General features: G+C 51.0%; 8 non-coding genes across 8 annotated transcripts; all 8 read left to right on the top strand.

The window, feature by feature from the left end:
- Positions 1–2,816: 2,816 nt before the first annotated feature.
- LOC126219102 (5S ribosomal RNA) lies at positions 2,817–2,935 on the top strand. The gene has a single exon (XR_007542596.1). It is a non-coding gene; the product is annotated as a 5S ribosomal RNA (ribosomal RNA).
- A 1,248-nt stretch (positions 2,936–4,183) lies between these two features.
- Positions 4,184–4,302, top strand: LOC126219100 (5S ribosomal RNA). The gene has a single exon (XR_007542594.1). It is a non-coding gene; the product is annotated as a 5S ribosomal RNA (ribosomal RNA).
- Positions 4,303–5,551: 1,249 nt separating this feature from the next.
- Positions 5,552–5,670, top strand: LOC126219099 (5S ribosomal RNA). The gene has a single exon (XR_007542593.1). It is a non-coding gene; the product is annotated as a 5S ribosomal RNA (ribosomal RNA).
- A 1,248-nt stretch (positions 5,671–6,918) lies between these two features.
- On the top strand, positions 6,919–7,037 carry LOC126219098 (5S ribosomal RNA). The gene has a single exon (XR_007542592.1). It is a non-coding gene; the product is annotated as a 5S ribosomal RNA (ribosomal RNA).
- A 1,249-nt stretch (positions 7,038–8,286) lies between these two features.
- Positions 8,287–8,405, top strand: LOC126219096 (5S ribosomal RNA). The gene has a single exon (XR_007542591.1). It is a non-coding gene; the product is annotated as a 5S ribosomal RNA (ribosomal RNA).
- Positions 8,406–9,652: 1,247 nt separating this feature from the next.
- On the top strand, positions 9,653–9,771 carry LOC126219095 (5S ribosomal RNA). The gene has a single exon (XR_007542590.1). It is a non-coding gene; the product is annotated as a 5S ribosomal RNA (ribosomal RNA).
- Positions 9,772–11,019: 1,248 nt separating this feature from the next.
- LOC126219094 (5S ribosomal RNA) lies at positions 11,020–11,138 on the top strand. The gene has a single exon (XR_007542589.1). It is a non-coding gene; the product is annotated as a 5S ribosomal RNA (ribosomal RNA).
- Positions 11,139–12,385: 1,247 nt separating this feature from the next.
- LOC126219093 (5S ribosomal RNA) lies at positions 12,386–12,504 on the top strand. Its single transcript, XR_007542588.1, has one exon. It is a non-coding gene; the product is annotated as a 5S ribosomal RNA (ribosomal RNA).
- The last annotated feature ends 991 nt before the right edge of the window (positions 12,505–13,495 follow it).

Genomic DNA, 13,495 nt, shown 5'->3' with positions numbered 1-13,495 from the left:
TCCTACGTCTGCAGCGGCGCCGGTGAATGTTTCGCACATTCCCTTTTATCTTAATTATGTGCGTCGCTACTATATGGACAACAGCTACCTGGAGCTCTGTGACGTTCCCAGCCTTCGAGTCTGCGACGTCGTTTCTGCTTTCCGTGGGTCTCCTGTGCGTTGTAAGTGGGAGTATCGGCTACCGTGGTATAACTGGGCCACGGTATGGAGAAATCTTGCCAGCAATGTTCTTCCTCCCTCTGTACACGCCGTGTGGTACAAGGTCGTGCATCGTACCTTCCCTACGAATGAGAAGCTCCACTCCATTAATCTCATCTCGTCTGGAGCTTGTGACTTGTGTGCTGTGGACGATACACTTGAACACCGTTTTGTGTGTGGCCATTATTCCAGTGTTTGGAATACCGCCAGCGATATGATTCGCCTTATCAATCGGGTGGATACGCGTTCTGTCCTGCCGACCGACGCTTTAATCCCACAGTGCGCCGCCTACCCGAATACTAAGAAGAATGCCACGGTGTGGCTCCTGGGTCATACCGTTTTTGCATTATTTTTCCTGAAATTGACAACCGATTTGGACTTTCTTACTTACTTGTGGACTCAGCATGAACAAGCTGAAGCAATGCCTGGCTATCATGCTACTTTCGCGAATTTTTTGAAGGTTGCCCTTGCTCATGCTTATATCCGGATGTCGATGGCTACGTAACATGTTTTTGGTCTACTTTTTCTACTGTGACCGCTCGAGCTGTGTTTTCCTGGAACGACCAATTATAGAAATACATGTAATCAGAGGAACTATACTTTCTTCTTTTTGTGTCATTTTCTTTACTGGTATAGTTAGTTTCTCCTTGTTTTTGATTATTTTTATGCTGTGGATCGCGGCACTTTTTCTTTCAGCAGCACTGACTTCCTCATGTAGGTCTCCCATATGGCGGCAGTGATGTTTTGAGTCTCCTTTTAGTATTACCACGCAGTGCCTTTAATTTTCTCCTTTTTAGCTTTATTTATCCACTTGATGGACTTTCCTCCTCAGCTTTACTGATGTGGGACTTTTCCAGTAATAGAGCACCTGAGGCAATGGCTTAATTTTTATATTTTTCTATTTTTATATTTTTCTATTTTATATTTTCTATTCTGGCACCTTGCTTTTTCTGGTGGCTTTATTGTTTCCATTTAGAAGATTTCATGGTTTATGGATTTTTTTTTGGCTTCTGCCGCTTTCTCCCGACGGACGTCGATAATTTCACAGCTACCTACAGAGGATACTATTTCTTTTTCATCCGTTCGTCATGGGACATGGAGTCAACAGCACCTTTATAGCTCATGAAGCTCGCCAATAGAAGGCGTTTTGTGGAGAGCGATACGGCCGGGCTATAAGGGGAGATGGGAGGCCCGTAAAAAAAAAAAAAAAAAAAAAAAAAAAAAGAAAAAAAAAAAGAAAAAGAAAAAAAAAAAAAAAAAAAAAAAAAAAAAAAAAAAAACAAAAGAAAAAATAAAAAAAAAAAAAAAAAATAAAAAATAAAAAAAAAAAAAAAGAAAAAAAAACAAAAAAAAAAAAAGGTGCTGTTGGCTCTATCTCATTTTTTAACTTTTACGTCGCCACACCTGCGAGGCCTCTTTTTCATACTAACTTTCAGGTGTGACAAAGATGCTTCCACAAGCATTTTAAAGTACTGTATCAAACGTAAGATACGAAACTACAGTAATGAACTCAGTTTGAGCAAGAATGCGCGAAACAAGAGTGCTAGAACGCCTCGAAAATAACAACACACTACGAATCGACAGATGAGTTCTGAAATACGTCAGGGCCTACTGTTTAGTAGCAGTGGTAAATTCCACAAAGTAAATAAATAAACAAAAAGGAAGGAAAAAAAAAAAAAATCTGCCGTTCTCGTCCGATCACCGAAGTCAAGCAACAACGTTAGTACTCGGATCGGTGACCGCCTGGGAACTCTGGCTGCCTTCATTTTTTGCTTTTTAGTCGCTACCCCTGCCAGCCCTCTTTTCATGCTGCCTTTGCGATGTGACAAAGATGTTTCCACAGTGATTTAAAACTGTTGTATTAAGCATAAGGTACGATGTTAAGAAACTCAGTTTGAAGAAGAGTGTGCCTAGGAAGATTTCCAAAGTGTCTCTGGAAATAACAAAACAGTATGAAACGGCGAAAGTGTTCCGGAATACGACGGGGCTTATTGTTTTGGATGCTTTGTCGAACCTCCTGTGTCTTCTGTCCTTGTTTCCATGGCACGCCACAGCGCTGCTCTAGTAGCTCCCAACGGCCGCCCACGGCGTCTCGGACACGCCGGTCAGGCCCGCGCCCGTCTCGCAGATGTTTGTCGTGCTTGTGCCGTCATATGGACCGCGACCCGAGCGGCAGCGAGCGGCAGTCGAGCAAAGTCGAGACAAGTCGGGACGGAAGGGGAGGGGACAGGCGAGAGTGCACCGCGCAAATTACGCAAATATCTGAAAAGCGCGGCGCGGCGTGTGTCAGGCAGGTGAGAAAGCTTCCGTCGGTCCAGCAGGACACTGCCACACCCCGCGCGGTCCCCCCGCCGCCCGGCCACGCGCAAGCCCCACAAGATGCGTCGCCCGCGAGTGTCGGAGGCCGCACGCACCAACCAAACGAATGATAGACAGGCGGTGCAACGAGCAGCTGTGCTGTGTTGTGCGTCTCACCCACGTGGCGGCGCGCCGCACTGCGCGTCGCCTTCGAGGTGGAAGGACGTGCTTTGCGTCAAATGTGCCACGGAAAACGGCGATTGCGTGTGTTGGGAGAAGGGGCGAATGCTTCTTCTGCCGTGCGGCTACGTTATAAGGACGCCAACGGCCATACCATGTTGAATACACCGGTTCTCGTCCGATCACCGAAGTTAAGCAACATCGGGCCCGGTTAGTACTTGGATGGGTGACCGCCTGGGAACACCGGGTGCTGTTGGCTCTATCTCATTTTTTAACTTTTACGTCGCCACACCTGCGAGGCCTCTTTTTCATACTAACTTTCAGGTGTGACAAAGATGCTTCCACAAGCATTTTAAAGTACTGTATCAAACGTAAGATACGAAACTACAGTAATGAACTCAGTTTGAGCAAGAATGCGCGAAACAAGAGTGCTAGAACGCCTCGAAAATAACAACACACTACGAATCGACAGATGAGTTCTGAAATACGTCAGGGCCTACTGTTTAGTAGCAGTGGTAAATTCCACAAAGTAAATAAATAAACAAAAAGGAAGGAAAAAAAAAAAAAAATCTGCCGTTCTCGTCCGATCACCGAAGTCAAGCAACAACGTTAGTACTCGGATCGGTGACCGCCTGGGAACTCTGGCTGCCTTCATTTTTTGCTTTTTAGTCGCTACCCCTGCCAGCCCTCTTTTCATGCTGCCTTTGCGATGTGACAAAGATGTTTCCACAGTGATTTAAAACTGTTGTATTAAGCATAAGGTACGATGTTAAGAAACTCAGTTTGAAGAAGAGTGTGCCTAGGAAGATTTCCAAAGTGTCTCTGGAAATAACAAAACAGTATGAAACGGCGAAAGTGTTCCGGAATACGACGGGGCTTATTGTTTTGGATGCTTTGTCGAACCTCCTGTGTCTTCTGTCCTTGTTTCCATGGCACGCCACAGCGCTGCTCTAGTAGCTCCCAACGGCCGCCCACGGCGTCTCGGACACGCCGGTCAGGCCCGCGCCCGTCTCGCAGATGTTTGTCGTGCTTGTGCCGTCATATGGACCGCGACCCGAGCGGCAGCGAGCGGCAGTCGAGCAAAGTCGAGACAAGTCGGGACGGAAGGGGAGGGGACAGGCGAGAGTGCACCGCGCAAATTACGCAAATATCTGAAAAGCGCGGCGCGGCGTGTGTCAGGCAGGTGAGAAAGCTTCCGTCGGTCCAGCAGGACACTGCCACACCCCGCGCGGTCCCCCCGCCGCCCGGCCACGCGCAAGCCCCACAAGATGCGTCGCCCGCGAGTGTCGGAGGCCGCACGCACCAACCAAACGAATGATAGACAGGCGGTGCAACGAGCAGCTGTGCTGTGTTGTGCGTCTCACCCACGTGGCGGCGCGCCGCACTGCGCGTCGCCTTCGAGGTGGAAGGACGTGCTTTGCGTCAAATGTGCCACGGAAAACGGCGATTGCGTGTGTTGGGAGAAGGGGCGAATGCTTCTTCTGCCGTGCGGCTACGTTATAAGGACGCCAACGGCCATACCATGTTGAATACACCGGTTCTCGTCCGATCACCGAAGTTAAGCAACATCGGGCCCGGTTAGTACTTGGATGGGTGACCGCCTGGGAACACCGGGTGCTGTTGGCTCTATCTCATTTTTTAACTTTTACGTCGCCACACCTGCGAGGCCTCTTTTTCATACTAACTTTCAGGTGTGACAAAGATGCTTCCACAAGCATTTTAAAGTACTGTATCAAACGTAAGATACGAAACTACAGTAATGAACTCAGTTTGAGCAAGAATGCGCGAAACAAGAGTGCTAGAACGCCTCGAAAATAACAACACACTACGAATCGACAGATGAGTTCTGAAATACGTCAGGGCCTACTGTTTAGTAGCAGTGGTAAATTCCACAAAGTAAATAAATAAACAAAAAGGAAGGAAAAAAAAAAAAAAAATCTGCCGTTCTCGTCCGATCACCGAAGTCAAGCAACAACGTTAGTACTCGGATCGGTGACCGCCTGGGAACTCTGGCTGCCTTCATTTTTTGCTTTTTAGTCGCTACCCCTGCCAGCCCTCTTTTCATGCTGCCTTTGCGATGTGACAAAGATGTTTCCACAGTGATTTAAAACTGTTGTATTAAGCATAAGGTACGATGTTAAGAAACTCAGTTTGAAGAAGAGTGTGCCTAGGAAGATTTCCAAAGTGTCTCTGGAAATAACAAAACAGTATGAAACGGCGAAAGTGTTCCGGAATACGACGGGGCTTATTGTTTTGGATGCTTTGTCGAACCTCCTGTGTCTTCTGTCCTTGTTTCCATGGCACGCCACAGCGCTGCTCTAGTAGCTCCCAACGGCCGCCCACGGCGTCTCGGACACGCCGGTCAGGCCCGCGCCCGTCTCGCAGATGTTTGTCGTGCTTGTGCCGTCATATGGACCGCGACCCGAGCGGCAGCGAGCGGCAGTCGAGCAAAGTCGAGACAAGTCGGGACGGAAGGGGAGGGGACAGGCGAGAGTGCACCGCGCAAATTACGCAAATATCTGAAAAGCGCGGCGCGGCGTGTGTCAGGCAGGTGAGAAAGCTTCCGTCGGTCCAGCAGGACACTGCCACACCCCGCGCGGTCCCCCCGCCGCCCGGCCACGCGCAAGCCCCACAAGATGCGTCGCCCGCGAGTGTCGGAGGCCGCACGCACCAACCAAACGAATGATAGACAGGCGGTGCAACGAGCAGCTGTGCTGTGTTGTGCGTCTCACCCACGTGGCGGCGCGCCGCACTGCGCGTCGCCTTCGAGGTGGAAGGACGTGCTTTGCGTCAAATGTGCCACGGAAAACGGCGATTGCGTGTGTTGGGAGAAGGGGCGAATGCTTCTTCTGCCGTGCGGCTACGTTATAAGGACGCCAACGGCCATACCATGTTGAATACACCGGTTCTCGTCCGATCACCGAAGTTAAGCAACATCGGGCCCGGTTAGTACTTGGATGGGTGACCGCCTGGGAACACCGGGTGCTGTTGGCTCTATCTCATTTTTTAACTTTTACGTCGCCACACCTGCGAGGCCTCTTTTTCATACTAACTTTCAGGTGTGACAAAGATGCTTCCACAAGCATTTTAAAGTACTGTATCAAACGTAAGATACGAAACTACAGTAATGAACTCAGTTTGAGCAAGAATGCGCGAAACAAGAGTGCTAGAACGCCTCGAAAATAACAACACACTACGAATCGACAGATGAGTTCTGAAATACGTCAGGGCCTACTGTTTAGTAGCAGTGGTAAATTCCACAAAGTAAATAAATAAACAAAAAGGAAGGAAAAAAAAAAAAAAATCTGCCGTTCTCGTCCGATCACCGAAGTCAAGCAACAACGTTAGTACTCGGATCGGTGACCGCCTGGGAACTCTGGCTGCCTTCATTTTTTGCTTTTTAGTCGCTACCCCTGCCAGCCCTCTTTTCATGCTGCCTTTGCGATGTGACAAAGATGTTTCCACAGTGATTTAAAACTGTTGTATTAAGCATAAGGTACGATGTTAAGAAACTCAGTTTGAAGAAGAGTGTGCCTAGGAAGATTTCCAAAGTGTCTCTGGAAATAACAAAACAGTATGAAACGGCGAAAGTGTTCCGGAATACGACGGGGCTTATTGTTTTGGATGCTTTGTCGAACCTCCTGTGTCTTCTGTCCTTGTTTCCATGGCACGCCACAGCGCTGCTCTAGTAGCTCCCAACGGCCGCCCACGGCGTCTCGGACACGCCGGTCAGGCCCGCGCCCGTCTCGCAGATGTTTGTCGTGCTTGTGCCGTCATATGGACCGCGACCCGAGCGGCAGCGAGCGGCAGTCGAGCAAAGTCGAGACAAGTCGGGACGGAAGGGGAGGGGACAGGCGAGAGTGCACCGCGCAAATTACGCAAATATCTGAAAAGCGCGGCGCGGCGTGTGTCAGGCAGGTGAGAAAGCTTCCGTCGGTCCAGCAGGACACTGCCACACCCCGCGCGGTCCCCCCGCCGCCCGGCCACGCGCAAGCCCCACAAGATGCGTCGCCCGCGAGTGTCGGAGGCCGCACGCACCAACCAAACGAATGATAGACAGGCGGTGCAACGAGCAGCTGTGCTGTGTTGTGCGTCTCACCCACGTGGCGGCGCGCCGCACTGCGCGTCGCCTTCGAGGTGGAAGGACGTGCTTTGCGTCAAATGTGCCACGGAAAACGGCGATTGCGTGTGTTGGGAGAAGGGGCGAATGCTTCTTCTGCCGTGCGGCTACGTTATAAGGACGCCAACGGCCATACCATGTTGAATACACCGGTTCTCGTCCGATCACCGAAGTTAAGCAACATCGGGCCCGGTTAGTACTTGGATGGGTGACCGCCTGGGAACACCGGGTGCTGTTGGCTCTATCTCATTTTTTAACTTTTACGTCGCCACACCTGCGAGGCCTCTTTTTCATACTAACTTTCAGGTGTGACAAAGATGCTTCCACAAGCATTTTAAAGTACTGTATCAAACGTAAGATACGAAACTACAGTAATGAACTCAGTTTGAGCAAGAATGCGCGAAACAAGAGTGCTAGAACGCCTCGAAAATAACAACACACTACGAATCGACAGATGAGTTCTGAAATACGTCAGGGCCTACTGTTTAGTAGCAGTGGTAAATTCCACAAAGTAAATAAATAAACAAAAAGGAAGGAAAAAAAAAAAAAAAATCTGCCGTTCTCGTCCGATCACCGAAGTCAAGCAACAACGTTAGTACTCGGATCGGTGACCGCCTGGGAACTCTGGCTGCCTTCATTTTTTGCTTTTTAGTCGCTACCCCTGCCAGCCCTCTTTTCATGCTGCCTTTGCGATGTGACAAAGATGTTTCCACAGTGATTTAAAACTGTTGTATTAAGCATAAGGTACGATGTTAAGAAACTCAGTTTGAAGAAGAGTGTGCCTAGGAAGATTTCCAAAGTGTCTCTGGAAATAACAAAACAGTATGAAACGGCGAAAGTGTTCCGGAATACGACGGGGCTTATTGTTTTGGATGCTTTGTCGAACCTCCTGTGTCTTCTGTCCTTGTTTCCATGGCACGCCACAGCGCTGCTCTAGTAGCTCCCAACGGCCGCCCACGGCGTCTCGGACACGCCGGTCAGGCCCGCGCCCGTCTCGCAGATGTTTGTCGTGCTTGTGCCGTCATATGGACCGCGACCCGAGCGGCAGCGAGCGGCAGTCGAGCAAAGTCGAGACAAGTCGGGACGGAAGGGGAGGGGACAGGCGAGAGTGCACCGCGCAAATTACGCAAATATCTGAAAAGCGCGGCGCGGCGTGTGTCAGGCAGGTGAGAAAGCTTCCGTCGGTCCAGCAGGACACTGCCACACCCCGCGCGGTCCCCCCGCCGCCCGGCCACGCGCAAGCCCCACAAGATGCGTCGCCCGCGAGTGTCGGAGGCCGCACGCACCAACCAAACGAATGATAGACAGGCGGTGCAACGAGCAGCTGTGCTGTGTTGTGCGTCTCACCCACGTGGCGGCGCGCCGCACTGCGCGTCGCCTTCGAGGTGGAAGGACGTGCTTTGCGTCAAATGTGCCACGGAAAACGGCGATTGCGTGTGTTGGGAGAAGGGGCGAATGCTTCTTCTGCCGTGCGGCTACGTTATAAGGACGCCAACGGCCATACCATGTTGAATACACCGGTTCTCGTCCGATCACCGAAGTTAAGCAACATCGGGCCCGGTTAGTACTTGGATGGGTGACCGCCTGGGAACACCGGGTGCTGTTGGCTCTATCTCATTTTTTAACTTTTACGTCGCCACACCTGCGAGGCCTCTTTTTCATACTAACTTTCAGGTGTGACAAAGATGCTTCCACAAGCATTTTAAAGTACTGTATCAAACGTAAGATACGAAACTACAGTAATGAACTCAGTTTGAGCAAGAATGCGCGAAACAAGAGTGCTAGAACGCCTCGAAAATAACAACACACTACGAATCGACAGATGAGTTCTGAAATACGTCAGGGCCTACTGTTTAGTAGCAGTGGTAAATTCCACAAAGTAAATAAATAAACAAAAAGGAAGGAAAAAAAAAAAAAAATCTGCCGTTCTCGTCCGATCACCGAAGTCAAGCAACAACGTTAGTACTCGGATCGGTGACCGCCTGGGAACTCTGGCTGCCTTCATTTTTTGCTTTTTAGTCGCTACCCCTGCCAGCCCTCTTTTCATGCTGCCTTTGCGATGTGACAAAGATGTTTCCACAGTGATTTAAAACTGTTGTATTAAGCATAAGGTACGATGTTAAGAAACTCAGTTTGAAGAAGAGTGTGCCTAGGAAGATTTCCAAAGTGTCTCTGGAAATAACAAAACAGTATGAAACGGCGAAAGTGTTCCGGAATACGACGGGGCTTATTGTTTTGGATGCTTTGTCGAACCTCCTGTGTCTTCTGTCCTTGTTTCCATGGCACGCCACAGCGCTGCTCTAGTAGCTCCCAACGGCCGCCCACGGCGTCTCGGACACGCCGGTCAGGCCCGCGCCCGTCTCGCAGATGTTTGTCGTGCTTGTGCCGTCATATGGACCGCGACCCGAGCGGCAGCGAGCGGCAGTCGAGCAAAGTCGAGACAAGTCGGGACGGAAGGGGAGGGGACAGGCGAGAGTGCACCGCGCAAATTACGCAAATATCTGAAAAGCGCGGCGCGGCGTGTGTCAGGCAGGTGAGAAAGCTTCCGTCGGTCCAGCAGGACACTGCCACACCCCGCGCGGTCCCCCCGCCGCCCGGCCACGCGCAAGCCCCACAAGATGCGTCGCCCGCGAGTGTCGGAGGCCGCACGCACCAACCAAACGAATGATAGACAGGCGGTGCAACGAGCAGCTGTGCTGTGTTGTGCGTCTCACCACGTGGCGGCGCGCCGCACTGCGCGTCGCCTTCGAGGTGGAAGGACGTGCTTTGCGTCAAATGTGCCACGGAAAACGGCGATTGCGTGTGTTGGGAGAAGGGGCGAATGCTTCTTCTGCCGTGCGGCTACGTTATAAGGACGCCAACGGCCATACCATGTTGAATACACCGGTTCTCGTCCGATCACCGAAGTTAAGCAACATCGGGCCCGGTTAGTACTTGGATGGGTGACCGCCTGGGAACACCGGGTGCTGTTGGCTCTATCTCATTTTTTAACTTTTACGTCGCCACACCTGCGAGGCCTCTTTTTCATACTAACTTTCAGGTGTGACAAAGATGCTTCCACAAGCATTTTAAAGTACTGTATCAAACGTAAGATACGAAACTACAGTAATGAACTCAGTTTGAGCAAGAATGCGCGAAACAAGAGTGCTAGAACGCCTCGAAAATAACAACACACTACGAATCGACAGATGAGTTCTGAAATACGTCAGGGCCTACTGTTTAGTAGCAGTGGTAAATTCCACAAAGTAAATAAATAAACAAAAAGGAAGGAAAAAAAAAAAAAAATCTGCCGTTCTCGTCCGATCACCGAAGTCAAGCAACAACGTTAGTACTCGGATCGGTGACCGCCTGGGAACTCTGGCTGCCTTCATTTTTTGCTTTTTAGTCGCTACCCCTGCCAGCCCTCTTTTCATGCTGCCTTTGCGATGTGACAAAGATGTTTCCACAGTGATTTAAAACTGTTGTATTAAGCATAAGGTACGATGTTAAGAAACTCAGTTTGAAGAAGAGTGTGCCTAGGAAGATTTCCAAAGTGTCTCTGGAAATAACAAAACAGTATGAAACGGCGAAAGTGTTCCGGAATACGACGGGGCTTATTGTTTTGGATGCTTTGTCGAACCTCCTGTGTCTTCTGTCCTTGTTTCCATGGCACGCCACAGCGCTGCTCTAGTAGCTCCCAACGGCCGCCCACGGCGTCTCGGACACGCCGGTCAGGCCCGCGCCCGTCTCGCAGATGTTTGTCGTGCTTGTGCCGTCATATGGACCGCGACCCGAGCGGCAGCGAGCGGCAGTCGAGCAAAGTCGAGACAAGTCGGGACGGAAGGGGAGGGGACAGGCGAGAGTGCACCGCGCAAATTACGCAAATATCTGAAAAGCGCGGCGCGGCGTGTGTCAGGCAGGTGAGAAAGCTTCCGTCGGTCCAGCAGGACACTGCCACACCCCGCGCGGTCCCCCCGCCGCCCGGCCACGCGCAAGCCCCACAAGATGCGTCGCCCGCGAGTGTCGGAGGCCGCACGCACCAACCAAACGAATGATAGACAGGCGGTGCAACGAGCAGCTGTGCTGTGTTGTGCGTCTCACCCACGTGGCGGCGCGCCGCACTGCGCGTCGCCTTCGAGGTGGAAGGACGTGCTTTGCGTCAAATGTGCCACGGAAAACGGCGATTGCGTGTGTTGGGAGAAGGGGCGAATGCTTCTTCTGCCGTGCGGCTACGTTATAAGGACGCCAACGGCCATACCATGTTGAATACACCGGTTCTCGTCCGATCACCGAAGTTAAGCAACATCGGGCCCGGTTAGTACTTGGATGGGTGACCGCCTGGGAACACCGGGTGCTGTTGGCTCTATCTCATTTTTTAACTTTTACGTCGCCACACCTGCGAGGCCTCTTTTTCATACTAACTTTCAGGTGTGACAAAGATGCTTCCACAAGCATTTTAAAGTACTGTATCAAACGTAAGATACGAAACTACAGTAATGAACTCAGTTTGAGCAAGAATGCGCGAAACAAGAGTGCTAGAACGCCTCGAAAATAACAACACACTACGAATCGACAGATGAGTTCTGAAATACGTCAGGGCCTACTGTTTAGTAGCAGTGGTAAATTCCACAAAGTAAATAAATAAACAAAAAGGAAGGAAAAAAAAAAAAAAATCTGCCGTTCTCGTCCGATCACCGAAGTCAAGCAACAACGTTAGTACTCGGATCGGTGACCGCCTGGGAACTCTGGCTGCCTTCATTTTTTGCTTTTTAGTCGCTACCCCTGCCAGCCCTCTTTTCATGCTGCCTTTGCGATGTGACAAAGATGTTTCCACAGTGATTTAAAACTGTTGTATTAAGCATAAGGTACGATGTTAAGAAACTCAGTTTGAAGAAGAGTGTGCCTAGGAAGATTTCCAAAGTGTCTCTGGAAATAACAAAACAGTATGAAACGGCGAAAGTGTTCCGGAATACGACGGGGCTTATTGTTTTGGATGCTTTGTCGAACCTCCTGTGTCTTCTGTCCTTGTTTCCATGGCACGCCACAGCGCTGCTCTAGTAGCTCCCAACGGCCGCCCACGGCGTCTCGGACACGCCGGTCAGGCCCGCGCCCGTCTCGCAGATGTTTGTCGTGCTTGTGCCGTCATATGGACCGCGACCCGAGCGGCAGCGAGCGGCAGTCGAGCAAAGTCGAGACAAGTCGGGACGGAAGGGGAGGGGACAGGCGAGAGTGCACCGCGCAAATTACGCAAATATCTGAAAAGCGCGGCGCGGCGTGTGTCAGGCAGGTGAGAAAGCTTCCGTCGGTCCAGCAGGACACTGCCACACCCCGCGCGGTCCCCCCGCCGCCCGGCCACGCGCAAGCCCCACAAGATGCGTCGCCCGCGAGTGTCGGAGGCCGCACGCACCAACCAAACGAATGATAGACAGGCGGTGCAACGAGCAGCTGTGCTGTGTTGTGCGTCTCACCCACGTGGCGGCGCGCCGCACTGCGCGTCGCTTCGAGGTGGAAGGACGTGCTTTGCGTCAAATGTGCCACGGAAAACGGCGATTGCGTGTGTTGGGAGAAGGGGCGAATGCTTCTTCTGCCGTGCGGCTACGTTATAAGGACGCCAACGGCCATACCATGTTGAATACACCGGTTCTCGTCCGATCACCGAAGTTAAGCAACATCGGGCCCGGTTAGTACTTGGATGGGTGACCGCCTGGGAACACCGGGTGCTGTTGGCTCTATCTCATTTTTTAACTTTTACGTCGCCACACCTGCGAGGCCTCTTTTTCATACTAACTTTCAGGTGTGACAAAGATGCTTCCACAAGCATTTTAAAGTACTGTATCAAACGTAAGATACGAAACTACAGTAATGAACTCAGTTTGAGCAAGAATGCGCGAAACAAGAGTGCTAGAACGCCTCGAAAATAACAACACACTACGAATCGACAGATGAGTTCTGAAATACGTCAGGGCCTACTGTTTAGTAGCAGTGGTAAATTCCACAAAGTAAATAAATAAACAAAAAGGAAGGAAAAAAAAAAAAAAATCTGCCGTTCTCGTCCGATCACCGAAGTCAAGCAACAACGTTAGTACTCGGATCGGTGACCGCCTGGGAACTCTGGCTGCCTTCATTTTTTGCTTTTTAGTCGCTACCCCTGCCAGCCCTCTTTTCATGCTGCCTTTGCGATGTGACAAAGATGTTTCCACAGTGATTTAAAACTGTTGTATTAAGCATAAGGTACGATGTTAAGAAACTCAGTTTGAAGAAGAGTGTGCCTAGGAAGATTTCCAAAGTGTCTCTGGAAATAACAAAACAGTATGAAACGGCGAAAGTGTTCCGGAATACGACGGGGCTTATTGTTTTGGATGCTTTGTCGAACCTCCTGTGTCTTCTGTCCTTGTTTCCATGGCACGCCACAGCGCTGCTCTAGTAGCTCCCAACGGCCGCCCACGGCGTCTCGGACACGCCGGTCAGGCCCGCGCCCGTCTCGCAGATGTTTGTCGTGCTTGTGCCGTCATATGGACCGCGACCCGAGCGGCAGCGAGCGGCAGTCGAGCAAAGTCGAGACAAGTCGGGACGGAAGGGGAGGGGACAGGCGAGAGTGCACCGCGCAAATTACGCAAATATCTGAAAAGCGCGGCGCGGCGTGTGTCAGGCAGGTGAGAAAGCTTCCGTCGGTCCAGCAGGACACTGCCACACACCCCGCGCGGTCCCCCCGCCGCCCGG

This window comes from Schistocerca nitens, unplaced genomic scaffold (assembly GCF_023898315.1).
Source record: "Schistocerca nitens isolate TAMUIC-IGC-003100 unplaced genomic scaffold, iqSchNite1.1 HiC_scaffold_159, whole genome shotgun sequence".
Taxonomy (NCBI): Eukaryota; Metazoa; Arthropoda; class Insecta; order Orthoptera; family Acrididae; genus Schistocerca; species Schistocerca nitens.
This window is presented reverse-complemented; position numbering and strand designations above follow the sequence as displayed.